Source organism: Mugil cephalus, chromosome 22, assembly GCF_022458985.1.
Source record: "Mugil cephalus isolate CIBA_MC_2020 chromosome 22, CIBA_Mcephalus_1.1, whole genome shotgun sequence".
Classification (NCBI taxonomy): domain Eukaryota; kingdom Metazoa; phylum Chordata; class Actinopteri; order Mugiliformes; family Mugilidae; genus Mugil; species Mugil cephalus.
The window spans coordinates 10,222,236-10,249,961 of NC_061791.1; the positions used below are offsets into that span (position 1 = coordinate 10,222,236).

At 43.2% G+C, this 27,726-nt stretch overlaps 1 protein-coding gene and 1 long non-coding RNA gene across 4 annotated transcripts in view; one reads left to right on the forward strand and one right to left on the reverse strand.

Annotated features, from left to right (window-relative positions):
* grm8a (glutamate receptor, metabotropic 8a) overlaps positions 1-27,726 on the reverse strand; it is a 224,571-nt gene that overhangs the window by 70,140 nt on the left and 126,705 nt on the right. The window lies entirely within an intron of this gene.
* Positions 19,634-20,473, forward strand: LOC124999930. The gene is made up of 3 exons (XR_007111246.1): positions 19,634-19,881; positions 20,003-20,068; positions 20,283-20,473. It is a non-coding gene; the product is annotated as an uncharacterized LOC124999930 (long non-coding RNA).

The following is a 27,726-nucleotide window of genomic DNA, read 5'->3' on the forward strand; positions in this document are numbered from 1 at the left end:
ACCCCGGCTGAGGTAGGAGGTGTTGATCGCAAGAGAGGAAAGTGCGAAAAACAAAAGGGGAAGATGAATGGAGCAAAACCCATTCAAATCCACTTCACGGCACAGTGTGAGTGACAAGAAATATCATCTGCACCCACTTCACACTCCTTCATTTACTACTGTATTAGTCATTTCACTCGCAATGCGTGACGAGTTAAACTTCTGCCAGCTAGCCGCTGTGTTATGTCATTAGCCTAGCTCGTGACATAAAGGTGAGTACAGAATTATGTCTTTGCTATATGTGTAGCATAATGTATGCACCTGCATATACATTTTTGTCACTTGTCTCTGTGCATTTGTGCGTATGCGTCACACCGAGTATGAACGATGTCCCCTCTCTTCCTGCCTGTTCCAGCCCATTTATTGAACATCTGTACAGTCTGTCGCATTCGCTACATCACAACCCTTAATCACACACGCATGGCTCGCGCCCACGCACGCCACACGCGCGCACAGCGGCGCGCGCCGCAACGCTAAAACAAATACTCATTAGTCTCAAATTAAAAGCCTCTCAAGGATAATCACTAAAGTGACAAAATGTGCACAGGGCCCCTTTACACACACACTCCCTTTACACTGGAGGCAAATACACGGCCGTTCAGATTATGTCGTCAAGGATAATTTTGTATACCAACACACGAGCAGCGGATCGAGACACACACAAACATCGGCCGCTGCTGAGCTTTGTATTTCCTCGCCATTGTCCTTGGAGCGGCGTTAAAAGTGATTAAATCATCATTTGTTTTACGGCCTTGCGCTCATCATCAATAACTGTCCCAACGGAGAGTAGACGCTCAGGATAAAGACAATATCAAATGTTGTCCGTGCATTTGTGTGCACACGCAAACACACACACACACGGACCTGAGCGTCGCAGCCAAATCCACCGCTCCACTTTGTCTTTGACGGTGCCAGGAAAGCAGCTTGTTAAAAGAGAACCTCAGTTATTAGCGCGCACCTTTGCGGCCCGCGTTGAAAGGGAAGCTGCTGAAGTCAGGTCAGGAGAAGCATCAACAACTTTTTCTTTTTTCCTTTTTTTCTTTTTTTCTTCCCCCAAATCACTCGCAGAAGTTGAAAGCGTAAGATGTTAAATAAAAAGGGAAGCTTGGAAGGTTTAGCATCAAAACCATCAAACGTCACAGCCGACAGAAGATTTGTTTAAGACTGGAAGTAAAATATAAAGGAAAAAGACAAAATCTTGTGAACAATAACCTATTTTTTTCAGGCCAATGCTTCTGTGCGGCTGGTGAGGGGAAAAAGTTAAGTGAGATTGAAAATTTCTTTCTTCTTTAAACTACAAGGCCCGGTTTTGATGTTAGTGTTCAAAGTTTACATGTGCAGCACTTGAGTTTTCTCCAAGAAAATTTCTGCCAACTCTTCTGTAAGTAAAGAAACAGTGGATCAGCCACTCGTCATGAACAGGAAACAGTAGCCTGGAATCCAACTTCTCTGCATATAAAGCTTCACTCATGGGCCACTTTACTAAAAGGTTGGACCCTCTTTTGCCGTAATTCTTCACGTCATACTCTCAACAAGGTGTTGGAAACATTCCTCAGAGATTTTGGTCCATATTGACATGTTAGCATCACACAGTTGCTGCAGATTTGTCGGCTGCACATCTATGATGCCAATCTCCCGTTCCACCACATCCCAAAGGTTACTCTACTGGACTGAGATCTGGTGACTGTGGAGGCCATTGGAGTACAGTGAACTCATTGTCATGTTCAAGTAACCAGTTTGAGATGATATGATCTTTGTGACATGGTGCATTATCCTGCTGGAAGTAGCCGTCAGAAGATGGTACACTGTGGTCATAAAGGGATGGACATGGTCAGCAACAATACTCAAGTAAGCTGTGGCATTTAAACCATGCTCAGTTTGTACTAAGGGGCCCAAAGTGTGGCAAGAAAATGTCCCCCACACCATTACACCACCACCAGCCTGAACCGTTGATACAAGGCAGGATGGATCCATGCTTTCATGTTGTTTACGCCAATTCTGACCCTGCCACAAAATGTTGGGGCTGAAATCAAGACTCATCAGACGAGGCAACGTTTTTCAAATCTTCTATTGTAAATATTGGTGAACCTGTGTGAACTATAGTCTCAGTTTCCTGTTCTTAGCTGACAGGAGTGGCACCCGGTGTGGTCTTCTGCTGGTGTAGTCCATCTTCTTCAAGATTCGACGTGTTGTGCATCCAGAGATGGTCTTCTACATTCCTTGGTTGTAACGAGTGGTTATTTGAGTTAATGTTGCCTTTCTATCATCTCCAGCCAGTCTGCCCATTCTCCTCTGACCTCTCACATCAACAAGACATTTTCCTCCACAAAACTGGCGCTCACTGGATATTTTCTCTTTTTCAGACCATTCTCTGTAAACCCTAGAGATGGTTGTGCGTGAAAATCCCAGTCGATCAGCAGTTTCTGAAATACTCAGACCAGCCCATCTGGCACCAACAACCATACCACGTTCAAAGTCACTTAAATCCCCTTTCTTCCACATTCTGATGCTCAGTCTGATCTTCAGCAAGTTGTCTCGATCACCTCTGCATGACTAAATGCAATGAATTGCAGCCATGCGATTAGCTACTTGTGTTAACAAGCAATTGAAAAGGTGTGGAACCCCTCTGTTGGGAACTGGTTATTCTTGAGCAAAGATCTGGAGGGCCATGCGGTGACGGACAGAAGAGTAACAGCATAGTTAACAACGGAATTTTCTCTGCATCCGTTAAAACATGCCCCACCATGAAATACATGAGCGTCAATAGGGAAGTGCAATAAGTTTGAATTAGTCTCTATGTTTAGATCCATCAAAGTGTGAAAAGCGGTCGAATCAGTTTAAATTTGCAACTGAAGCAAAAGTTTTCCCAATCTGGAGGCTCATCATTTGGGTGATTGTGGGAAAACTGCACATTTAAATGTATACCATCACCTGCAGGAGACGCTAATGTGAGAAATTCTTTTCAAATAACAGCCGTATTGGTTCAGAGTAATAGCCACATTACTACATAATTCACCAATTGCAGCACGTTCATGTACACCGGGCTAATTGAATTATGAGCTCTACATCCACGGGCAGCAACACGCCGAGCTCCGTTTATCGCTAATAACCTGATTATTGAGGCTTCGCCGTGGAATTGAACGTGACTGAATCCTAATTCCTTCTGCGTGTTTCCGTGTGTGTTTGCTCATATTTCCGGGCGCGTGTGAAGCACATTGTTCCCATCTTAAATAACTACGTCGTGCTTGCGTGTGGAGTGAAAAATTCACGCCGGTTACATCGACGTGCATTTGTTTTGTGCGAGCGCGCTTAAGTATCAGATTATCCTCTCCGCAGCTGTTTAAAGAAAGATGTTGGGTTCAAGTTGAGACGATAAATTGAATGTTAAGTGCGTCCGGTGCTTCTCCAAATGGATCCTTATAGTTGGTAATTAACTCCATTCTGTTCTGAGATTGAATTCTTTCTGTTGCAGGATGGGAAACACCGCTGTATCAGCGTTTAATTAACAATCCGCTTCCCTCCCACACTCTCGCTGCACCGTTTCATCTATTATCCAACAGGGCCTTGAATGGGGAGGAAAGGAGAAATTACTCATCCTTCTCACTCCGCGCGTCTTGCTTTTGTCATTTTCTTCTCACCTTCAGCTTGTTAAACTTTTTCAGAGCGCATTTAAAGTACTTAACGCGAGGAACTGGAAACGCACACTTCCCCGTGCTTAAGAAGACTTGGCGACCGCCTGCATGTAATTTCATTATATTGTATGTTTGAATGGATTGCTCTCTCTGAGTTGGGGGTGGCAGCCGTTACTTGCGGTCATGAACTTAAAAAGAATAGCATCAGGAACACGAGCTGCAAATGTGTTTCTGCATTACGGCAATGAGACTCGAGCCAGTTCAGATGCTTCAGGCAACATGTGCGGATGCTTCCTGGAGGCCTCCCTGTCAGGGTTTACCGGCCACAGTGGACGTGAACACAGCTGTGTGTGCATATTTCATCTGGCCTGGGAAGTAGAAATTGCGACTACGGAGAGAAACAACTGGAATACCACATATGATCCAACTTAAGATAAAAGGACAAAAATTAATGGATGGAAGGACAGATCGATCCTATCACTGGGTCCCACCTTTTACTGTGTTTTTCATCTATTTTTTTTAATGTATGTCGTCATTTATTAGGGAATTTAATTGTACGCTGCAGTAAAACGCCATTCTCCACCGCAGGTGCACAGCTCACTGATATACTCCCGGCGTCTGCAGTCTGGGAACCAACTGGCTATCATCTGATGTCTTCGCCTCTGGAGGAAACAGCCTACGTTTGGTGGATGTCAGAGAGTTAAACAGATATCCGAGCCAGCTGCGTGGGCCAGTAAATGCACCAGTCTGACTAACATCCTGAGACGCAAGAGCGGAGCTGGCGGTTGACAAAAGATTGTTCTTTACGAGTGGGAAGTTTATACTCCGTAGTTTTTGTTTAAGATGCGAGAGTTGCACGGGACAACTTACACGCCATTACCGGGAAGTTCGCCTCTTTTGCTCTCCGCACACTCTCCACCTGCATGCAACTAACGCGATTGTCCCTTGCCCACTGATTCTAATAAGCTCTATCTGTTTATGGAGATTATGCTCTCTGCTCTCATTATGTATTTATACTGGCAGAATGAATAATGAGAGTGACTCTGAAGGGCTTATATCCCTGGTACTGCAGTGCGCATGCACATGCATTCAGGTGTATTTATTTATTTGGTTGATTAGACATTTTTATACTTTTTTAAAAAAATTTCTGCTCTCATTATGCATTTGTACTGGCAGAATGAATAATGAGGGAGATTCTGAAGGGCTTATATCCCTGGTATTGCAGTGCGCATGCAAATGCATTTAGGTGTATTATTTATTTGCTATGTTATGCTACATGTTTACTGCTAGGGTGGTTGCAAAATCTTTGGTTGATTAGACAATTTTTTATACATTCTTTCAAAATTTTCTGCTCTTATTATGTATTTATACAGGCAGAATGAATAATGAGAGTGAATCTGAAGGGCTTACATCACTGGTACTGCAGTGCACATGCATTCTGGATTATTATTTATTTGCTATGCTATGCTACATGTTTACTGCTAGGGTGGTTGCAAAATCTTTGGTTGATGAGACAATTTTTTATATATTTTTTCAAAATTTTCCCCACATTTTCACCCCACAAATTTAAATGTCTTTGAATATACATTAATGTGATTCCAACATATTTTATTAAAGGGATAAGTGATAGTACCCACTTGTCAATCAAAGCAGCCACGCTTTTAGCTATGAGCTTAGAGACCAAAGCCACTTATGTACAAGGCTGTAAACATGTTAACTTGGCTGCGAAGTACGACATTTCAGCATGAAGATCTATAGGGAGCGCCGCGCTCTCGGGTGATGTGCGTCCTAGCAACTCTTCACACGCATGCCTTATCAGGTGTTAACATATACAAGCACAATATACACAATATGCTTGATGCTTGGACCACACATGAGGCTTGGCGGGGCCGGCAAAACCCACACAGGAAGAAATTAATTTCATTCTCCGGCTTAGCCAAAGTTTCTTTGATGAAACTGCCCTCTGCATTCACCCCCACACAAATACCTTTACTACGGCAGAAATGTCACACCGGCACGTTCACACACAAACACAATGATTTTGACATCCTTTCTTAATCCCCAAACCTCATTAGCACACGCTTTAAAATTAAAAGCTGCCCTCTGCTTCGTTAATGGCTCGGGGCGCTGCAGCCTTTGAAGTCACTGATTTATATATGTGTGCGATTTATACATGTTTGTGCGAGTTCAGTTCTTACCGCCGAGCGCTGGTTTTGTGTGAACTCCAGTATCTGCGCTGGATTTTTTATTTTTTTTTTCTCACCCCCCTCTGTGGAGTGGATTAAGTAGTGCAGTAAATATTGTGTTCTGCATTTTCTTTCCTCAGAGTTGAAACTTCTCCCCGGGCTTGCTAATGAATCATTGACATCACCCACAAAACCGCTGTCCCAAGAAAATTTACATCCTCCCATTAAAATATGCCTTAAAGGATGCGGGTCTTGGAGCCTCAAATGGGCTTGAAAATTTAGGACAGCCCTAACCTGAACCCAAAAAAGATGCAGCAGAGACCTGAACGTAGCCCGGGGAGGAAAAGTTTTCGCGTGCGTATAACGGACTCGAGCTTGAAATTGCAAATAATTTACCGATAATAAAACACAGATAAGGGTAAGAGAAAAATGGAGGAAAAAAGTCGGTTGTTGCTCAGACAGTATAATCCGTGTTGTCTAAAAGAAAAAGTAAAGAAATCACAATCTAGCGTCTGCACATAGGAGGGCAATTTAATAATAGAGCTCCAGCTGCACAACCTATCCTTCAGTCTGCATCTACATTGCCTCATTACATTTCTAGACACTGCAGAAAACATCCTTTTCTTCTTGCTCTCCAGTAACTAGTTTTATTTAACAGGCACATAAGAAAAGTCATAGTTACTGGAAAATGCAAGTATTTAACAATAGCAATGCTAATAATTGCAACACTCTAACTCCTCTCCGGAAAAATTGAAAAGTAGCATCAGGAGTGGAGCTGAAACCAAATATTTCCCTTAACTGGGCTGCAGAGGCAGCAAACAACTGCTCGGAGTTTGACCAGATTATTCTGTTACGTTACATCACTACTGAGACGTCTCTAGTCAGGTTCTCTCGTGTTAGCATCCGTGTGTTAGCTCGGTAATTGAGTCTACTGGTAATGGTAAATTGTAAACGGTCCTGCTTTTATATGGCGCTCTTCTACCTATTGGTACTAAGAGCCCTTTACAGTCTCAGACACATCTACTCATTCAACCGCTCTATCTACTGAGACACAGTCACCTATCGTATCCCACAAGCACTAAATCATCATCACGGTCATGTTCTGCCCCTTCAAGTCAACCTAAATCACCTCTGTTAGCTCACCTGTTAGCTGCATTTAATGCAAAACATCAAACCTTATTGCATATACATCCATAATTATCATAAAGGCTAATTAAAGAATACTTATTTTTACACTTAAATATCCTAAATTGGAATTTTTCCACCTATTTTTATTTTTATTTTTTGCGCACTCCCCTGCAGGGCAGACCGACTTCATACAATAAATCTTGGCCTTTTAACATTTGACTCCACCTACCATCACTGAAAAAGTATGCACATGCGGTCGGTCTTCACCACAGGAGTCAGGCAGTGTAGCTAAAGTCAGCACTTGTTAAGGTCTGAGGGGAAGCAACGTATGTAAATACCGATGCCTGAAAACAAGAACGAAGCTAAAATTAAAATGAGAAACGGAAACTAACCGCTGTTATGTGTTGCCATTAAAGGAAGAGGCTGTTTAACATTTCCTCTGAATAAGACTTAAGTACTAGAAGCAGTAGTGAAGCAACGGCACATTTTAAGTATGGTCTCATTCTTTGCATTCCCAGAATTCTCGGAAAAAATGACAGTGAAAATGTCCTTAATTTAATTTCACACCACAAATCGTTACCAGTCTAAAATGACAACACGTACATGTCATGCACCTTTATCTACAAATGGATCTGTAATCTCAGCAAATACAGTCAGAGCCCGGCAGCCCTTTCCAAGTGAACTGTTTACCATCAGCACCGCGATGAGACGCGACATGTGCGACTGGAGACTAGTTCTGTGAGTCTTCAGGCAGGAGACAAGTCAGTTAATGTCTCCATTGAGTCATCTGACCTTCCGGCACCTGTCACGCATCGCCGATACTTCCAATCAATCAGATGAATCCCACCGGCTCTCTGCTGGACGGTGGGAGAGCGAGGGTGGAAGCGGATGAGGAAGCAGATGGCAAAGGAAGGGACGGCGCGAGGGGTTGGAGGTGGGATGGACGGTGCCAGGGATAGATAAGGAGAAAGGGAGAGGAATCAGGAGGTGGGAAGGGGGAAATGGGAAAGGATGGAGAGATGAAAAGATGTCGAGTGTAAGGCAAGGGAGGGGAGCGATAAGCAAGGGATGATTGGATGTCAGACCACAGATAAAACGCACAAGGTCAATGCTAAGCTTAGAGATCACAAAGAGAGAACATGGCCACTTCTCTGTCTGGTTCTCGATTCCTCTGTTTTTTTTTTTATTTCTGCCCACCTTTATCCTCCCAACACACAGACAGTAATCAGACATCCAATTACAACAGAGCCCTCACACTCGGGTTATGCTCTTGAATTGTGAACTGTCATTCAATCCAAAGCTAACGTTTGTATTGTAATTCATCTGTGTTTGTCTGACATCTGGCAAGATGAAAAAATAAATAAATAAATGAACTAAAACTTTCTTGAGCAAGAGTGAGCTGGAGTGAGAGCACTACACTTATTTTTGAACTAATAATAGGAAGAAAGAAACAGGCACACAGATATTGCAATTTATTCTGCATGTACTGTACACAGCACTTAATGGAGCATAGCTTCTCCATCAGTTAACCATCAGGCATCCTTTTAATTTGCTACCCTCTTGTAACCTTAGTGGACAAAAACGTCTATGTCCAAAAAAACCCCAAATGCATTAATTTCTTTTTTTGTGTGTTTTTTTTGTGCTTAAATCTCTTAAACCACTTCAGTACATTACAAAACCACCAAAAATTCTATAATTTTTTGAGGAATTTTAACTCTTTAAATGCCAGTTTTATTACTTGAAGAAAAAATTTTACAAAAAAAATGTGAAAAATGAGCTATTTTTCGTAAAACTAATGTTGGGTTCCTGGAGCATTTTTTTCAGATCGGTCTTGGGTATGACCAAGATTATCTAAAATATTGACTTGATTGCATAATTTCCCCTTGGGGATCAATATAGTATACCAAAAAAAATTATTAGTTTTTGTGTAGCATCAGATTTAAAATTTGCTACCCTGTTGTAAACATAGCGGACAAAAATGACCCATTGACTTCCATTATAACTACATTTTTTCACCTCTCAACCATGGCACAATAAAATAATACATTCTGGAATGGAATATTAGGGTTCCATTTATGAGAAATTTATAAAAATGGCCAAATTTGTCATTTTTAGTGTTTAACACTAAAATCAGCTATTTTCCCATCATAGGGCCTAAGCATAAAATGTTTGTTATTTCATTTGTTTTTTGCTGATTATGAGCCGTGTGTGTGTATGTGTGTCTCTGTGTGTGTGTATTCAATTTTTGGTAGTTTTGTTAAGTGCTGAAGTTGTTTAAGAGATTTATGCAGAAAAAAATTGAAAAAAATATTAATCCGTTAAGTTTTTATAGCAGTTTTTGGACATGAACATTTTTTGTCCGCTAAGGCTAAAAAAAAAAAAAAAAAAAAAAAAATCTAAGTGTTCCATTGACCTATTAGAATTCCATTTTTTTTTTTTTTTTGAATTTCACTAACACAGCCAAAATGGCGGCCAAATGAAGAGGAAATTTTTGCCCAAATGGACAAAAATGTCCCTAAGATTGCCTGAGCGTTAAATAACTATGCAGGCAAAATATGTGATGATTCTAACAACGCATGCAGACAAACACAGTACAAAAAAGTATATTTTCAATCATCCCCACAAAAGGAATGGGATCCACCAACCATTCAACCCAGGATGTAAGACTTAAATAATGGCACACACACTCAAACACCCACTCGGTTTATCAATCTTTATATCTGCAAAAGCAAGCGGCGCACAAAGAGATTACAAATTGAAAACTGTGCATCAGCATGTTAACAGAATCATTCATGGGTTTTAAACTAAACACGCGCTCACACACGCATTAAATATGTAACACCAGCGTCATCGATAAGTCAACACATCGCGCGCACAGAAACTTCTGCTAGTAATTTGTTCCTGTTAGAATGTGCCGGGGAACTGAATATATGGACGACATAATGGTTTCTGAATAGCGGCGACCACACAGGCAAACTGGAGCTGATAGCATCTGCGCGGGGAAAACGTGATGACTGAATGGCAATGAAAGAAGAAAAAAAAAAAACTTAGCTGCCCATGAATAAATTATGGTTTGCGGATAGGCCTGTGTTTGTTATGTTTGTCTCACACCTGAGAGTGACAGGGGCTATTGTGCGCTGCTCTAATGTGCTTCGCGGCAGTTAGATGGGTGGGCTGGTAACACTCGGAGAGCTCTTCAAATACTGGAAATACAGCTGCATGCAAAAACTATGGGCTCCCCGGGAAAATTATAGTGGGTTTTCGACGGGAAAAGAAGTACAACCCCGGCAGGAAAGACAAGACCGGGAGAGATGGAGAGTAAGAAAAATCAAAGAACAAGAAAATCTTTAAACGTGAATGAGCGCTACGGAGTTTATTTTATTCACAACAACATGGTTGAGGGGGAGAAGTGAGATATTTAGATTATCATATCTGTAGTAAATCACTGATGGAAATAAAACAACTTTAAAGGATCGACAGCTAACAGCAATTGAAGCATCTGTAATCCAGCGTACGTCACGTTATTCGTTGAGGTCAGTGAGGTCATTTTTCTGCGTATCGTTTAAAACGCGTCTGAAGATGAAATCCACAGAGCTTGTTACCAGACTCTAATAAGAATCGAGTCTAGACACACAAGGCTGGTTTAATGACTGTCTGCCATTCACTAAATGCCCCCAACTTTATTCAGTCTTCTCAGTTTAACCAATTGTGCATGAAAACCTCGTGCTTTTCCAGACAAATCCTCTTTTTATCTTTGGCGCAACAACAGAAGGATTCCATTAAAAAATGTGACATTTACAATCAATACGTCCGCTGACAGGCAGCTTACCACAGTCAAACTTGAAGTAGGACAGACAGGATGGGTTTATACTGCAAACCTTATTTATATGCATTGGGGGCCATTATTTGCTTTAAAGTAGTGAAATCAATATGCTGGCAAATTGAATTATGTAGAAGCTACACCTGCAATTACATTGAACGGATCAATTATTTGAATAATATTAATGTTTTAAACGCCGTCCACCATCAGGGGTTCACATACAAACCAAAACCAATGCAACAGCGCTCTCTTCATAGCAAAACAACACCTACGAGGTGCTGCGAATGGACTATTTCACCACCGCCTTCACCAACAATGTCCAACGCATAGATTTCGCGTGATCAATAAGTCTTGCACATGAAGTATTCTTCTGGTATTGATGCATACGCTCCGTTGGCCTGGGGCCCTGCTTCCCGCAGCATTAATGCACACAGCATTTACTGCCAACAGCTCAGGTGACAAGGTGACATAAAAGCAGAGCCATGTCAACATGCATGAGTCAAAGGGCTGTATTTTCACGACGGAGCGTCGGGGAGGCTTTGAGCGAAGTGACATTTCCGACAGACAGGCAGAGGTTTTTTTTGCTCCGGACTCGCCGGCGTTTGATATTCTTGGTGCCTTGTCCCGAGCTTGACTTCGCTTAAGCAGGCGGGGAGGTTCAGGAAGGTGGTGCGATAGCGGAGGAAAGGCGTTTTAGGTGTTCGGGATTATGGTGATTTCAGCTTCCCCTGCGTACCTGAAATTAGACCGTTTCCCCGAGCAGGCCGAGCAAAGTGGCAGGGAGAGTAATGCATTTTTCAGAATCCAAACCCGCTGCCAGCTGCACCGCGGTCGTGCGCGTTCGTTAGACCGCGAGAACAAATGCGGCGGCGACTCATGTTTCAGAATTCAATTCGCGGGACACCCCTGGACGCGCCAACTTGTTTTTGCCACGAACAACATGGGAAATATGCAAAAGCAGAAGCTGCCCGCGGGACTGATGGGACGGCTATTTGGATATAATTTTACAATTTCATTTTGATATTTTACAAGGTACCAAGAGAAGGAAATAATACGCTCAGTCATAGGGAGTACCATATGATACTAATGCACTAGTGCAGAGAGACAGTAGATGTGATCAGTATATAGGCTCTGATGTCTCTACTATAAACCTGGTCACCTTTTCCACAATCATCTTCCTTTATTAGATATTCGCAAACAGCATAATTCACACACATGATGTCCGTGGGATATTGGCTAAAACGTTTCTCTAAACTGCAGAGATCGAACAAGAAAGACACATAAACCTCTAACATTTTTTTTTTTTAGCACACGCTGCACTTTGGTTTGCCTTCCCAGCGACATGCCATTTGATTATACGGTATGTGTCTGTGTGGGTGCTCGGTTGGGCTGAATAGCGGAGAAGGACAGCAAAAAAGGTTAGAGACAGAGTACATTGGCATTTACTGAGTACTTAATAAGGTGAGCGTGTCGCAGACAAACAAGGGGAGATACTAGATAATACACTCCTGGGGTGAATAGCAATGCGCGGTGAATATCCCCTGCACGGCGGACGGCCGGAAAACTAACACAAGACTAGTGCCGGTCGAGCGTGTTAGCTGAAGGAAAAGGGGGATGACTTACAGTTCAGCTAGGAGAGAAGTTAAAACAGGCTGATTGAACCCTGTGACTGGAGACCGAACGAGGAGAGGAGAGAATCATTATCGCCGTCCTCTAGAGATGGATCCGAGGCCTCTTCCCTTAATTTGAATAATGTTGTCATGGAAATGAACATTCTAATTATGCAGTTGTAAAACTTACTCTTATTATTTGAGGATATTGAGCCGACACTTGTACGAGGCTCTGCCAGCTGCTGGTTTTCTTAGAGACGAAAAAGAAAAGAAAGAAAAAAACTTTCTTTAGGAACACTGCTGGACCTGCAGCTTTGCACCTGCACGCCAACACACACGCACACACTTTTAGATTTCTTATTTGAGAGAGGACCAGCAGATCAATCTGGATTTCCTCCTGCGTTACTAGAAATGTCTGGGATCGTTCCATCCATCAGTCCTCCTGACTCGCTGTTAGATTGACACAAATTGCTTGTGTGCATGACACAAATAACCGTTCAGACGAGCCGAAACGTACACGGTATATACACAAACAAATATAAAGTAAAGTGCGTGGGAGAAAATAGCCACTGGGGTCGGCCATAGAGAGGAGTGATGACTAATCCAATGTGTCCATCCAAGGACAAGCCAGAGTCTTTGTCAATGGAAGAGCCAGAGTGAAAAATCCAGCCCTGTGGGTGTTGGTAGTTTTCTTCTAGTATAGACGGGCGTCCAGACGGCATTGATGGTGAGATGCTATGTTCTGAAGCAAGAAGGTTCAAGTCCATCAGTAAATTGGCTCTAGTTGTGATTACGAATAGTCGCCTGTCTCTGTGTCTTCACCCTGCGATGGACTGAAGACCTGTCCAGGGCATGCATGGTCCAGGTCCAACGACAGCTGGGGTAGTTTCCAGCCCACATGCAACAAACTCAACTGGGATCATCTCGTCAAAGCGAGAAAGCTTTAACCTTTTAATAAGAAATGACCGTTTTAAAACTTCCAGACAAACGTATGAAATTAATCTCAATTTATTTTCTGTGTTCTCTATGGCTCCTACTATGAGCAACAGGGTCAAAAAGCATCGTACATTTCTATTCAATTCTCTATAGAAATGACTTGCAGCCTGCCTGCACTCATTCTATTACGTTGCTATTACAGCCACTAAGGCGTACTTCCATAGCCGCTGCAGTTTAAACCCACGTCCACATATAAAGCAATTCACTTGTCACCCAATCGATTTGCAGTTTACTAGTTGGTCACTGGAGGATGTTCCAGGCTCTGAGTAACCCTCCTTTATTTATTTTTTTATCGATCCAACTGTTTCCAGTGAAACGAGGAAAATACGCCGGACTATTAACGAAGCTGTCAACGAACACAACGCAGCTGCAGCATCTGAGTTCAAGGTGTCGTACGATCAGGATGGTGGATCTGGTGGTGGGAACCAAAGTTGTGTGCGTTTTCCTCGGGGTAAACTTTCGCGGCTACTCCGTAGCTGTCCCCTGTCACTGGTCACTGACTCAGTCTGAAAGCCGTAGGATTAGCTCAACCTGATGATGTTAAGCTCTACACTGTTGGATGCATTTCATTAACATTCAATGGCCGCCACGTGGCTGCTAGCCTGGTGTGTGCGTCCATTTTTAACTAATCACATTGAGACTCTCTGTAAATACACTATTTGTTTTCAGACTCCTTATTTCCTCCATGATATTATGCACATCATTATCAATTTTATACTAAGGTTTTGGACATAAATCTCACATACTGGATACAATTTTGTAGCAAATCTATTTTTGTAACGCAGCCCTGTCGTATATTTCCCTTGGAACTTAATTTTTTTTTCTCTTTGACACTTTTAGTCAAGTAATTGGTAGTTTATTGCACACTTTCCCGTAATCATCGGTATTGATTTTTTCACTCTTTCCGAGTCGATGCTGGTTCCAGTTACTGTATTTCTCGCAGTAAAAACATTAAAACCATGCGAGCTGTGTTTGGCTCGCGGCGTAGCTCTGCAGCTACAAGCTAGAGGGCTAGTTGCGTCATGTCCTATACATACCGTGAGTTTGAGTACTGTATATGTGAGAGATGTGGGTTGAGCCCTTTTCTTTTCCTTCTGTTCCCATTAAAAAACATCAAAAAATGATCTGCCTCTGTGCCGAGCGCCCTTTGACCCTGTAATCCAGGAAGTGCGAGGCTGAAGCGCTGCTCCGCGGGGCCCCGCGCTGCCCCGGGCCAATCAAGTGGCCACATAACACCATTATTTCAGCCTTCCCCTCTGCGGGGGTGTCAGTATCCATCCATCGATCCCCCTCCCTTCTTTAATCCCGCTCTCCAGCTATATTCATCTCTTTTCTCTCGCTGTCTGCCCCCCCGTCTTTCCGCTCGCTCATCCCTCCCTCTCTGCTCCGCTCTTCCCCCCTGCTATCGACTCCGCTCGTCGCATTCTCTTTACCTCTGTCTACCAAATATCCCTCCCCTGTCTTCCTTCCAACTCTGCTTCCTTTAGCAACTCTCCATCCATCTATCCTTTCCTCAAAGGCCCTCGCGGCCATGGTTCCATAATGAAATCTCAGCAAGCCTTATTGTGTTGATTAAAGCTGTCAGAAAGGAACTAAGAGAGGAAAAATACAGCCGGCAACAGGGGAAAACAAGGCTCACTGGTGCGTTGCGAGTGCCCTTGTTTCAGCTATTGTTTTGCCTTCCTGCCTTGCTGTGTTTGGCCCTTTCTTTCCTCCTCACGTTCAGTTTGCATACACAACCTACCTCTATTAGTCTCCCGCTCTTTCCGTCCTCCGTCTCCCTGCCTCTTTCCCTCCATCCATTTCGGTTTAAGCAGCAGCTCTTGAGGTATGTTCCCCTTGACCTCAACTTAATCTAATTCTGTCAAACCACATCTGCGCCTCAAGCCGCTCTCCACAAGCTGTTTCCCATACACCTTGCCAACGAATATTGTTTTACTGTTATTGGTCCACAACGACACAGTTGCAAGATGGCTTATTCACCCTTAAACAATGAGCGGTTCCTTCGCTTGTTCCATGCCACAGTAATGCACTCATGTGGTTTCCATTGCATTCAGCCCACCATATATTATATTATGCTATGTTCTGAACGGTTTATTAAGTTACAAAGGGGCAAGAACACTGCATAAAACCGCAAAGTTTATTTTATGCCCCCGCAAGGGACCTATGCAGAGCCTATGCTCGGGCGTCTGCATCATTCTGTAACTCAGCTGAGTTGAGTTTAGCAGCAGGGTGCAGTTCGCTTCAAAGAATGGCAACAGCAACAGAGTGCGGTTAATGCAGAGTTCAACTCATAAATACTGAAGTCTCTGCACATAAAAATAGAGAAGATGTCTGAGGAGATAGTGTGCAGGAGGCAGAAGGAGGGAGGATTATCTGCGCTTGTCCAGACTGTAGACGGTATGAGGGTGAACGGCAGAAATGTTCCTCAAAAGCGAAGCCAAAGCGATTAGAGCTCCCCCTGGTGTCTGGATGCAGTGCAGGTCATGTATATTAAACTCGGCCTAGTGCTATTCATAAATATAAATTATTATTGTCATTTTGCATTCAATATTAAGCTATTCAAATAATACACAGGTTCAAATTATTTGCGGGGAACAAGTCAGAGTCAGCGTATAACATTCAGTCTTGTGATTGGCTCAGCAGTGATTGGGGCGGGGCCTACTGTGTACAGGAAGCTGGGATTAACAGGTCTGGTTTGGCGCTCTGTGTGAAACTAATGTGTATTTAAAAAAATAATCATTTGTGGGGGAAAATTTAAAAAAATATATATCAAAAATGTCTATCAATCGAAGATTTTGCAACCCTCCCTGTAGGGAGTTAATATAACACTGATGTATTTTGGAGAGTTCAGGAAGTGTGGTCAGGTCATCGATATTGTGCCACTGCATGGTTGTGAGATGATGCTGCTCGTATCCCGGGGAAATTGCGTCAGTTTCACCAATGCAAGGAAGTGGCAACACGTCCATATTCATATAAACTATGGTCCAGATACTGAGAGACGTGGACTGTGTTGATGCCTCACACAGTTACATTTCTTGGAGCTGAACATCAGGCTACAGCGTACCTACCTATCGACTGCATTTTAATGCCTGGAGTTACATTCATTCTGAAGAACAAGTTTAAACCGTCACCTAATATCTGCATAGATTTAATCAGATGAGATGTGTCAGCACTGATCCTGACCTGCACCAGCTCAGCAGGTGATAGTTCGATCGCATCAATTAAGCTCTGCACGAATTATTTAGAGCGGGATGTCACAACGTCTGTAAAAAAGAAAGCCTTGACAAGAAGCGGGAGGGAAAACAGCACAATCAGCTACAATCAGGCACTTAAGTGTGAGAAATGGATGCCTTCCCCGTGCTCTCCTCAAACCAATTTCCTGGGGGAAACTCTGCAACACTTATCCCAAAAAAAAAATATACTTCCAATCACCAATATGTGAAGCAATAACCTGAAAGTCAAGCAAATAGCGAATCATCATTGTGCCATTATATGGATTACAAAGCAGATGCGAGAGGATTTCTAGAAAATAAGTAAAAAGCACAGGAACTAATTTCAGCTTGAAGATAACAGCACATTAGACCAAAGTAGGCAACGGAGAGGGAAACCAATTCAGTGGAGAGAGAAAGCCGCTCGTACTTTTCCTCAGCTGCGCCGTTTTAAATAAATATGTTAGCTAATCGCACGCACACCACGGTAGCAGGTCGGACATGTTTGATATATTGCATGTGTGCACAACGCAGAGAACGACGCTGGCACGTGGAACTGTTTACATATGAGGGATTTGTGCCATATGTCAACATGTAGGGAGTAAATCTAGTTATTAAAATATTAAAAAAATACTTAGTGTTGACCTAAGACACGAGCACAAACACATACACACCTCCAGCAAACATGATAAAGCTAAAGCAAACATACATGAGCACACAAGGCACGGCGCACACACCGAGCCCCGTACACAGCAGCGCAGGGAAAGGATCAAGCGCGATCATTATCGGGCAGACTTGGAAGGTATTTCCTCCAGAGGTTAACCTTCCATTAACATTACATTAACACAGAGACAGGTGTATGACAGCCCGACATGGCTGCGTGTCAACGATTTCTCTTTCAATTACGGAGATGACAGAGGAACCGCAGGCAATCTAGCCGGACATTCACAAGGGGTCTTTTGAAGAGGCTTTGGAAGCAATCTGTCCGTGTGCCCCGCGACGCCTTTCGCTAGCGGTCGGTCCAGCTAGGAGTAAAAACGAGGCTGAATTTTTCTCAGGTCGTTTAACCGGGACAGTGCCGGACCGTCGCTAATTTGGTCATAGGTTAAAAATCCAAAATGAAGGTCTATTAAACGCTCTCAAATTGGGCAGCGTGCGGCAGTGCTGCTGAAAATTTCATTATAGTCTACCTGAATCAACCCAGCGCTGAGACTTAAGGAGCGGGATTCCCATTTAATAACGGACAAAAGCGGAATTTGAAATTTCTGCTTGTAACAGTTCTCACGTTAAGTCGCTGAGGATGAGACTGATCCAGAAATATTCTGCAGAACACGTTGGAAAAGGAAAAACAGAGCCATCTAAAAAGTCTAACGGGTTTAAAGTGACGGAGAGAGGAGCGGTATAAATGACGACCCGACTGATACAGAGAGTCGGTGGCTGCAGCGATGGTGAAAGCTTTAACTTCCAGGAGAACAATATAGCTGCCAAAACCTTATGTTCAGAACAAGATATAGAGAAAACACCTCAAGCTTTCCAATAATCATTATACGATAGAGAAATGTCTTAAAAATACAAAGAGAGGGATTTCTTTATAACAAGAAAGCAGCAAGAAAATCAGAAATCGGCCTGTATGGCTTTGCATTTTAAGTCTGTGCTTCGTTAAATGAACTAATTAAAGAGTCTCTGATAAAGTAGTTTATTTCTACAAGAGGGGTAAGTTTAAAACACTGGGACTGCGCTTTAAAAAATGATTTGGTGATAATTACAGATATGGCACCGAATGGACACGTCCTCAACTTTAATGGGTTCACGTCGTTTCTGTTTTCTACGTTGCGTTGTTCATCTTCGTATATATAAATATATATATAAAAAATGACTAATCAACCAAAGACTTTGCGACCCTCCTGCAGTACCTCCGCGGACCACCTAGGGGTTGCGGACCCCCTGTTGAAGACCTAAGCTCTACTGTTTTAATGGTCAAACATGGTAATTGTCCAACCAGTTAGATGCATTTTGCATTTTTCTGTCAGAAAACTGAAACAGGTAATCTCTTTTCGGGAAATGCGATTCAACAATTCCCAAACTGAGTTACTTGTAAATCAATCATCATCCGAGGCACAAGATTTCAAAAGAATCAGCCACTAACAACCACCAGGTTGGAAGTTTGATGCTTGTTCGACAGCTGAACGCGGAGAGCGTCGAGGCCGATTACACGACAGCGGTTGGGCCGTTCAGTCAAGTGATTCTGCCGCACAACGAATCGATAACTTGATCAGAAAGTCATTTTGAGGGTTATTGGCGGTCTGGGTGAAAAGGTGGCTGTTTATCAGAAGTCTGAGGCCGCGGGAAAACGCATGACCCAGCCATTTCTGCAACGGCCCCCGAAATCAATGCGAGGATGATCAGGGAAGATATTGGCAACATGAGAGCGCGATGAGCAATACTCTCCCCAGCACAAAACAATTGAACGGCAATCTATCTCGACTGCCGTCGGGAGACACACGCCGAGTCTGTCGGAGGCCCGAAAGGAGCGGGTTACACGCAGCAGAACATTCAAAAGCACTGTCTGCGCGCTGAGGCGAGAGGCCTGGTTTCTCTTAAAAAAAAAAATTAAAAAAAGTAATCCACCCACCCCCTCACCTATCCCCCCCGGGCAGCTCTTATTCCTCGTAAATAGCTGGCCGGCTGCTGGCTAGTAAATAAAGCAAAAGGGTGAATGACCGGTGGACAGGGAGGAGAAAAGGAGAGGATGAGGCTTGTAAAAGGCATAAGATTCATTAGGCATTCACACTGTGCACTGGAGAGCCACGACGCCTCGCAGTAAAGGAGAGAGGATTAGAGGGATTGGGGGGAGGGAGGGTGAGGGCGGGGCGGGGTAAGGGTTGGCGGTGGGCAGCGAAGAGGAGGAGCCCGGGAAGGGGGGTGGGGGGGGGGGGGGGGGGGGGGGGGGGGGGCAAGATGGAGGGAGGAAAAAGGCGAGTGGAAGCAGGTGGTGAAGATGGTTGGGAAAGCTGCGTGAGACGAGCAGAGACTTCGGGGAAAGACGGCGGAACGGAACGAGGCTAACTCTGCGAGGTCGAAACAGGGGAGCGGGAAAGGGGGGAGTACATGAAAGCCTAAGTGCAGAGAAGTGAAGGGGTGGCGGAGTGAAAGAGTGAGGCTGCGAAAGGGGAGACGAGCAGCCAGGAGGAGTGTTGCGGTGCCATAAAATGCCAGCTGTATGCCACTGCAGTCTCTCCCCTCTCATCACCGCACTGTGTGAGTTATCCCTGTGTCTGCTACCACTTCTACTACTACTGCTACACACACACACACACACTAACACAACCCTCCACCCAGTTTACAGCATGTTCACTGATTACTTGAATCTTCTCTCCAGGTCTTTACGAGCCGCGGGGTCGATCACGACAGCAACATTTACTGCCCACTTGTGGACAGTCAGTTTGTAAGTGTGAAATCATTCTAAAAATCTGGAAATGGAAATGAAGAACGAATGTCAGACGTGAACTCTTTTATACTACGAAAGGAAAGGAGGAAATGCCGCTGATTATCATCCATACTGGGCTTTAAGAATTAATGCGGTGGATCATGAGGTTTGCATGGGATATAAAATATGCACGTCTCAAATTAATGCTGACCATTTTCTCAAAACTTCCCAGAGTGAACTCGTGAGGCAGCAGCCGACGGCCCTTTCGCAGCCGCGCGGAGGCTTAAACGTCGCTCGACGTACACAATCCATCACGAGAGAAGAGTTGGCCGTCTTCATTTTTGCTGTCATAGCAGTTGGTGGTAAACAGATTGGACAGGGATGGCGTGACATTTTAGAAGTAAGAATCAGAAACCTTGAAAGAAGAAGCATTTTAATGACAAATTGTCCTTTCCAAAATAAATAAATAAATAAATAAATGCTTATGCGAGCTCGCTCACTCGAGGAAGCTTTTGGCAGGCTGTTATCAGTCCTCAGATGTCTGAGCACCCTTGTCTTGAGCACCAAGGAGAGCTATGAGACTGCCTGACAACTTAATAGACTTGTGTTGCTGACACACCAAACCAACCTCTAAGAACTACCGGAAAACGAAGGCAGGCAGGTGTTGACTGTGTGTAAGGGCAACATGTTGCACTCGGACACGCCGCATGGACTCTGAGCTTGGGAGGCTAGCCGTCCTCTCCTGTTTATTCATTCTACATGACCGTGTCTGCAACGATATGTGTGTGTGTGCACTGGCTCTCCATGCTGAGCTGAGAGAGACGTTTCTCGCTAAACTTGCTCCACTGCTGAGTAAACACACTGAAGTGTCTGAAATGCCAGCGACTACAGCTAATGGTGCAGGACACACCGGAAAAATAAGGGCCACCAACCTTCACCGACAGGCTGATACCGGAAAATGGCCGATGTCGTCTTGAAGCGTAACAGCCTTTTGATATAAAACGCACCCGATGTGGTAGTTTTAGCTTCGTGCTATGTTTGAAACTGCGTGTTATTTTACGTTTGAATGCGTAATTTATTCTCCCTGAAGAGCAGGGGTCTTCAGCGATTCTCAAATCAAGGACCCCAAACTGATGGAGAGATTAAGTGGGGACCCTCTACCTACTATATGTATTCTATATTAAACTCAGCCTAGTGCTAGCGATACAGTTACATTATTATTATTATTTTGCATTCAGTACTAAGATATTCAAATAACAAACGTTCAAATATTAATTTTTTTATTTTTTTTATTTCAAACATGTGCAACAGTAGGGCAGCGGTGCAATTGCCAGTTGCGGGGAACCTGATAGAGTCAGTGTATGATACGCGGCCTCGTGATTGGCTCAGCAGCAATAGGGGCGGGGCCTACTGTGCACAGGAGGCTAGTGTGTCGCTCTGTATTTAACGATGCTGACTGAAAGATAACATCTTCTGCCTCCATATATCTCTTTATTAAAATATGTTGGATTCATGTTAAAGTGTATTTAAAGAAATTTAAATTTGTGGGGGGAAATTTTTATATAGATATATATAAAAAAATGTCTAATAAACCAAAGATTTTGCGACATCCCCGCAGCAACTCCATGGACCCCCTAGGGGTCGCGGACCCCCTGTTGAAGACCTACGTTGTAGATTGCAGGTTTAAAAAACAACATATTATTGAGTAACTGAATTCCCTGAAGGAACATTACTTTGAAAAAGCTTCAGTAGTCATCCTCTTCAGACGTGGGTTTTATGCCTCGGCTTGAGCCCAATGTACCACAGTGAATCCTCAGAGGGGAAGTCTTGAGCCCACTTAGTCACTAATCGCTGGTTTCCCCTCAAACCGAGCGAGGTGGTGATGCCGAGAGAGATAAAGCGTCATAATACATGCATACGCACGCCTCGCGGGCGCACAAACAAACACGTGCGCACGCACAGATGAACACACGGTGACTGACAGCGGCTGGTCTTATCTGCGGTTCCTCCTTCATTCTTTCTTATCTTAATAAGGTTGGTCTTAACTCTAATGTGATGGACTGGCCCTCTCTGGTAATGGATTCACAGTGACACACACACACACACACACACACTCTGTCCTTGCTGCCTTACACACTTTAACACACACAAACTCTGCTACACGTGCACCAACAGGAAATCTTCTGTCTCTCTTACGGACACACCGATCCTGTCTCGTCTTAAAGAGGCTGTTGGTCTTTTTCTAATCTAACGTACACGATCTCACCACCCACGTCACAGTTAAGGTTGAGAATTACAAGGTTAGGTCAAAACAACTTGAGGACTCATTTGGCACAGGGACAGAGTGGTTGTTTAATTGTTGTCGTAAAAAAAAGAAAAGAAAGAAATCTTGTTATAGTGTTTTAAAATAGGCATAAAATCGATTGCCTTGCTTGTTTCTGTTCCCGAACATGAGTTCCAACATATTTAGTAGAGTAGTAGAGACATTTTTTTAGCGTTACAGTCATCGAGTGTTTTCTGAAGATGGACAAACCCCACCATGAACCCCCATGTTTCTGAAGGAGCTCAATGTGAGTGGCAAATAAAGAGGAAAAGCACGAGTGGAACTAAGGCAAGCAGCCTTGCCCTAAAATATGGACAACTTTAAGTCCTGATGGAATTTAAATGAGTGAGTTATATATAGATTTACCCATATACAGCTGTCCTGAATGATTATTTTCCCCTCCAGGCTACGAACATGCTCGTTTCTGCTGTCAGACATATTAACATATGATGCTAGACTCTGTTTTGGAGCCTCTAGTGGACATTAGATGAACTACAGCCGTTGGCACGTGTGCTTTGGTTTCACATTTGCGGTCCCTGAGGTTGCCGGTGGCCTCAGAGTTATAATGAAAAGGGAAAATGTATGACTCATTGTTTATTAACTTAACCCACCATCTGCTCAGCTGTGATGCATACTTGGCAACACTGCGGAAGCGTGGCTGAAGCCAGCTCCACTGGCCAAACCGTGGGGACGAGACCACTTCAAAAACGACCCCCAAGCCTCTTTGTCTTCACACAAAGTTTTCATACGGATGCGCATCGGGCAACTGGGATATAAAACCAAGCACATTATTGAATGTTAAAGTGTTAATTCAGTCGTTTATTTCAGTGATTTTTGTCTTCTATCCTAGCAGAAGGATCCCTTCACAACACAATAAAACATTGTTCATTCATTGTTTTGGTGAGTTATAACCAGACTCCAAAGCGGTTATATGAATGTGATTCTTTGTGCTTGTATTTGTAAACAGAGTAAATCTGAAGCGCTAAGTGAGTGGAGAAAGCAGCTAAAATCTTAATTGGACGGGATGAGATGCACTTATGACGAGAGACGTTCTATTTGTCTCCATCACTGTCTCCGAGGTGATCTGACTCAATTCTGCGGGTCCTTCAAATCAATTTGCAGCTCTGCTGATTTTTCTCTCATCTATCTCTGTGCCCCCCCCACCCCCCTCCACGCGTTACCATTTACACTCTTAACACCTTCACTACCATTCAATCACTCCTGCTTCTTGCTTTTTCTACCACTGTTAACTTTCTCCTCCGTCTCTCCCTCCATCCTTCAGGTGTTTATCTCTTTCCTTCCTAAGCTCTGTCACCACCTTCCACGCCAATTGTAACTCTGTCTCCTCCCTTCCTTCCTTCCTTCCTTCCTTCCTTCCTCCCTCCTCGCTTCTCTCCTGCGGTCTCCTTCCCTCTGTAGCTTTCTGGCTGAAGTGAATTGCGATTGGTTCCTCCCAATCACTTCACGGACGAGCCCAGAGATGAAAACTGCTTCAGTGAAAGATTAGGAGGCAAATCCATAACAGCTATCAAAGCTAACAAGCGGGAGCAGTGGATCACACACATTATCACACCCCGCGCTCACACGCACAAAAAAAAGCTGCCATTTCTACTCTGCTTTCGGTATGGACTGAACAAACAAGATACAACTTGTCAGTTAATGAGCTTTAAAGGGGCTGGTTGGCAGAATGTGGGTACCGTCAAAAAAAAAAAAAAAAGAGCCAATCAAGTTGACGTCTATTTTCAGTCTTTACCCTTTAAGCTGACATCAGATTGGATTTACACAACGTCACAGAAAAAAAAGAATAAATAAATAAAAATCACAGTTCGTTCTTTTTGTCGGTACATCTCGTCACCATGGTTACCATATCCCAACCTCCATAGAGGGCTTTAATAACACTGTCTCCAATTTAACTTCACTGTCAGAGTTCTTTTCGGACTCATAACTCTCCAATAGAAGTGTCAGTCACAGAGCTAAACTGCCTTCTTGTGGTACAGGTTATCTCTCTCACACACCCCCCCAAAAAAAAAGCAACAAAAGAGATGGGACAGAAGAAATATTTATTGTAGTGTTTTGGCAGTTTTCTTTGATACGACGTAGCATGAAAAGAGAAGAAGAACGGCTTCACTTCACATTTCACCCCGCTTTCCTTTCCTTTCCTTTCCTTTCCTTTCCTTTCCTTTCCTTTCCTTTCCTTTCCTTCTCCTCCAGCGTACTTTTGTGTTTCTGCTGCATCCCATTTCCCTTCCTGCTTTTCACGTGACCAGAGGAAAAAATACAGATCGGGTCTGTGCCGAGCGAGTCAAAGAAAGGCTGAAACGATAGGGGGAAACATTTAACACTGAGATGAATACAGAGGAGAGGTGTGAGGAGGTGGGGAAGGGCTTCGCATAAATGTCAATAATGTGGTTGCGACAGTGAATATGAATACCAGTCCTATACTGGGGAATATACTGTGGAGTGTTTGGGATAATTCCCCTCACATGACATCCAAGCCTCTTCCCCGCTCCATCTTCTAGCGATTCAATCTCCTTCTCTCTCCTTCGCTCGTCGTCCATCCCTCGCTCCGTCATGACAGGAATGCAGAGAGGTCTCAGCTCTCGCCCGCTGGGGATTTTCCTCCCTCGGGATTCTGTGATCTCTCTCCCTCTCTTTCAATTTCAATTTCAATGCCCTCCGTTAGCATCACAGTTCAACAATATTGGCAGAGCATCAAAAGCAGCTCACTCTTTCCTTCTATCCCTCTCTCATTTTTTTCTGCTCTGCCCTTCACTCTCTTCCTCTGAATGTCTCTCATAACTTTCAAATTTTGAAATTTCAATTTCAATGAGCGTGACCGACATTGGAGCCGGACATGAGGGGAAAAAAAAAAGTGCTTCCACAAACACACATTGACCTGCCCTTTGCTTTTCAGGTTCAGTTCTGTGTTTCAGGTTTTCAATTGCAATGTGCTTCCAAATTAGTCAGTACGTTTATATGCACGTGAAAAAAAAGGAAGGAATTATTACTTTAATCTGATTTTAACCGGACAACTTAAGTGCATGTAAACACGTTATTCCAACTAAAACTGGAGTTATCCGATTAAGAAACCCAGATAATGCGACTGGAAATAGATTTTCCTTGCAATGTATACGCCTTAATTTGACTTTAACCGGACAAGTGCATGTAAACACGTTACTCCGACTAAAATTGGAGTTAACCCAGATAATACAATTGAAAATGTATACGCCTTAATCAGACTTTAACTGGATAACATGTGTGCGCTGAACTATCCTTCTTGTATCCATGTTGTTTGAAATGCCGGTCTGCCACATGAACGACTTCAGTTATTTATTATATGACCTATGTAATAGGTCAACCGGAATGGGGGCCATATTAACGCGCAGAAAAGACACATATTGCCACATAGTGTGGAGGAGGAGGATATGTTCCCGATTTTCTCCGTTGCATGTAAACTGGGCAAGGACCGTATTCAGAAAGTACAAGTATAAGCATATCTCGATTAAGCTATGCGTGTAAACACAGTGATATAGAACTGCAGCAGAGCAACAGGTGTCCAGTGTCTACATCCCAAAAGCCTCAACCAAATCTCCAGGGTAAACAGCAGGTAATTTAGATGACCTTCATAGCCTGAATCGATCATTCTCGTGGCTACTTCACCATCACCTGCATCGCCAACTTTATTCTTTGCCGCTGTTGACCAATCACCAACCTGAGAGGGGGCGTTAAAGACCTTAGCATCTCCTCAGTCACAACGCATAGTTAATTAGTCAGATATTTGTTCCATGTGTCAGACACAAGCTGCTCTGATCTGAGTGATGACAGGATGAATATCATCTCATATGTTATTAATTGTCTTATAGTGAAGTAACCTCAGCGTCAAGATGAGTCACACCTCTCCATCTCTGGTTACCATTTAGATTTTTCATCTTTTAATTTGCGTCGTGTTTTAGCTCATTGCACAAGTGTAGAATTAATCATTGCTGATATATTCTGCAAGCTACCTGGCATGTAATAAACCTCTCAGAACTTCAATCGCTTTGTGACACACCAACTTCAGAGAGTTTAAAAGCTTTAGATTTTCTTTTTGGCTCTCTCTTTTCTTCTTCTTCTTCTTCTTCTACTGTATGTGCATTTAAATACATGTGGTATTGATGTGCTGTCTGCTTCCTCAGATCTCCATTGACAGGACTCTGCTGCTCCTGATTGAAAGCTGTTTTTCAGCTAAGTCTCTGAATCAGACTGTCCTCCAAAGCCAAATAACTCCCCTGCTGTTCAATCCATCACACACTGACACCACAAAGACTGCCTTTCACACAGATCATGAAGTCCAATCCGTGTGTTCAATCTCAAAAAGTGGACCCGGAAGTTTCACTGATGTGTGGCTGTGGAGTATACATTAGATGTCATCCACAGTAAGCGCTCATCACCATGTCTCTGTTTTGAAGGCTGTATTAGACGATCAAGTACTTTTTACAAACCAGTTTAAATAAATGAACCTTTTCCAGAGTTGCTGTGCAGTTAGTTGCAGCAACAGTAAATCCAAAAACACCATTTAGGTGCATTTGCCAGTGTGTGAAATGAGTCACTTGTGTTACTTTACCGTGTCTGCTTAAGGAAGCTTTTAGGGGGCACACGGCTAAACCATTTTCACTTCTACAAAGCTGATATCAACACCTGTAGCAGAATGGGGGAGATTAATCAACACGCATTTAAGAAGAGCAGGCTAGCAAATCTGTGTGAGTTCACCTGCTTTGTAAAATCAAGGTAGCTAATAAAAAATAAATAATATCAGGCCTACATTACATAAACAACGTTTTTTTTTAAATGTTCTTAGCTTACTTATTATTTCGGGCAGAGTACAGGCTATATACTGATCAGTAGGGGTGGGTATTGGCAAGGACTTCAGGATACGATATGTATCACGATACTTGAGTCACGATACGTGTCGTATCACGATACTTGAGTCACGATACGATACATTATTGCGATATTGTGATATTGCGATATATTGCAAAATTTTAGACAGTTCACGAACATATTATTAATGAAGCTTAAAATACACATTGCATTTATGTACATCATACGACAGGGATAATTCATTTGACGAATTGTGTCAAAAACAACAATATTAATCCAAAAGATCCATTTCCAATTTATTGCACCTGTACAGACAATCTGACGGAGGAGGTGTGGAAGTCGTTCACGATTGGCCCTAAACATTTTTCATTTTTCTTTTAAAATGGATATTAATACATTCAAAATCGACATTGTATCGGAAGAAAAATATATCACAACATATTGCCATATCGATATTTTTTTGGACCTGAATGTGGACTGATACATGTACCAC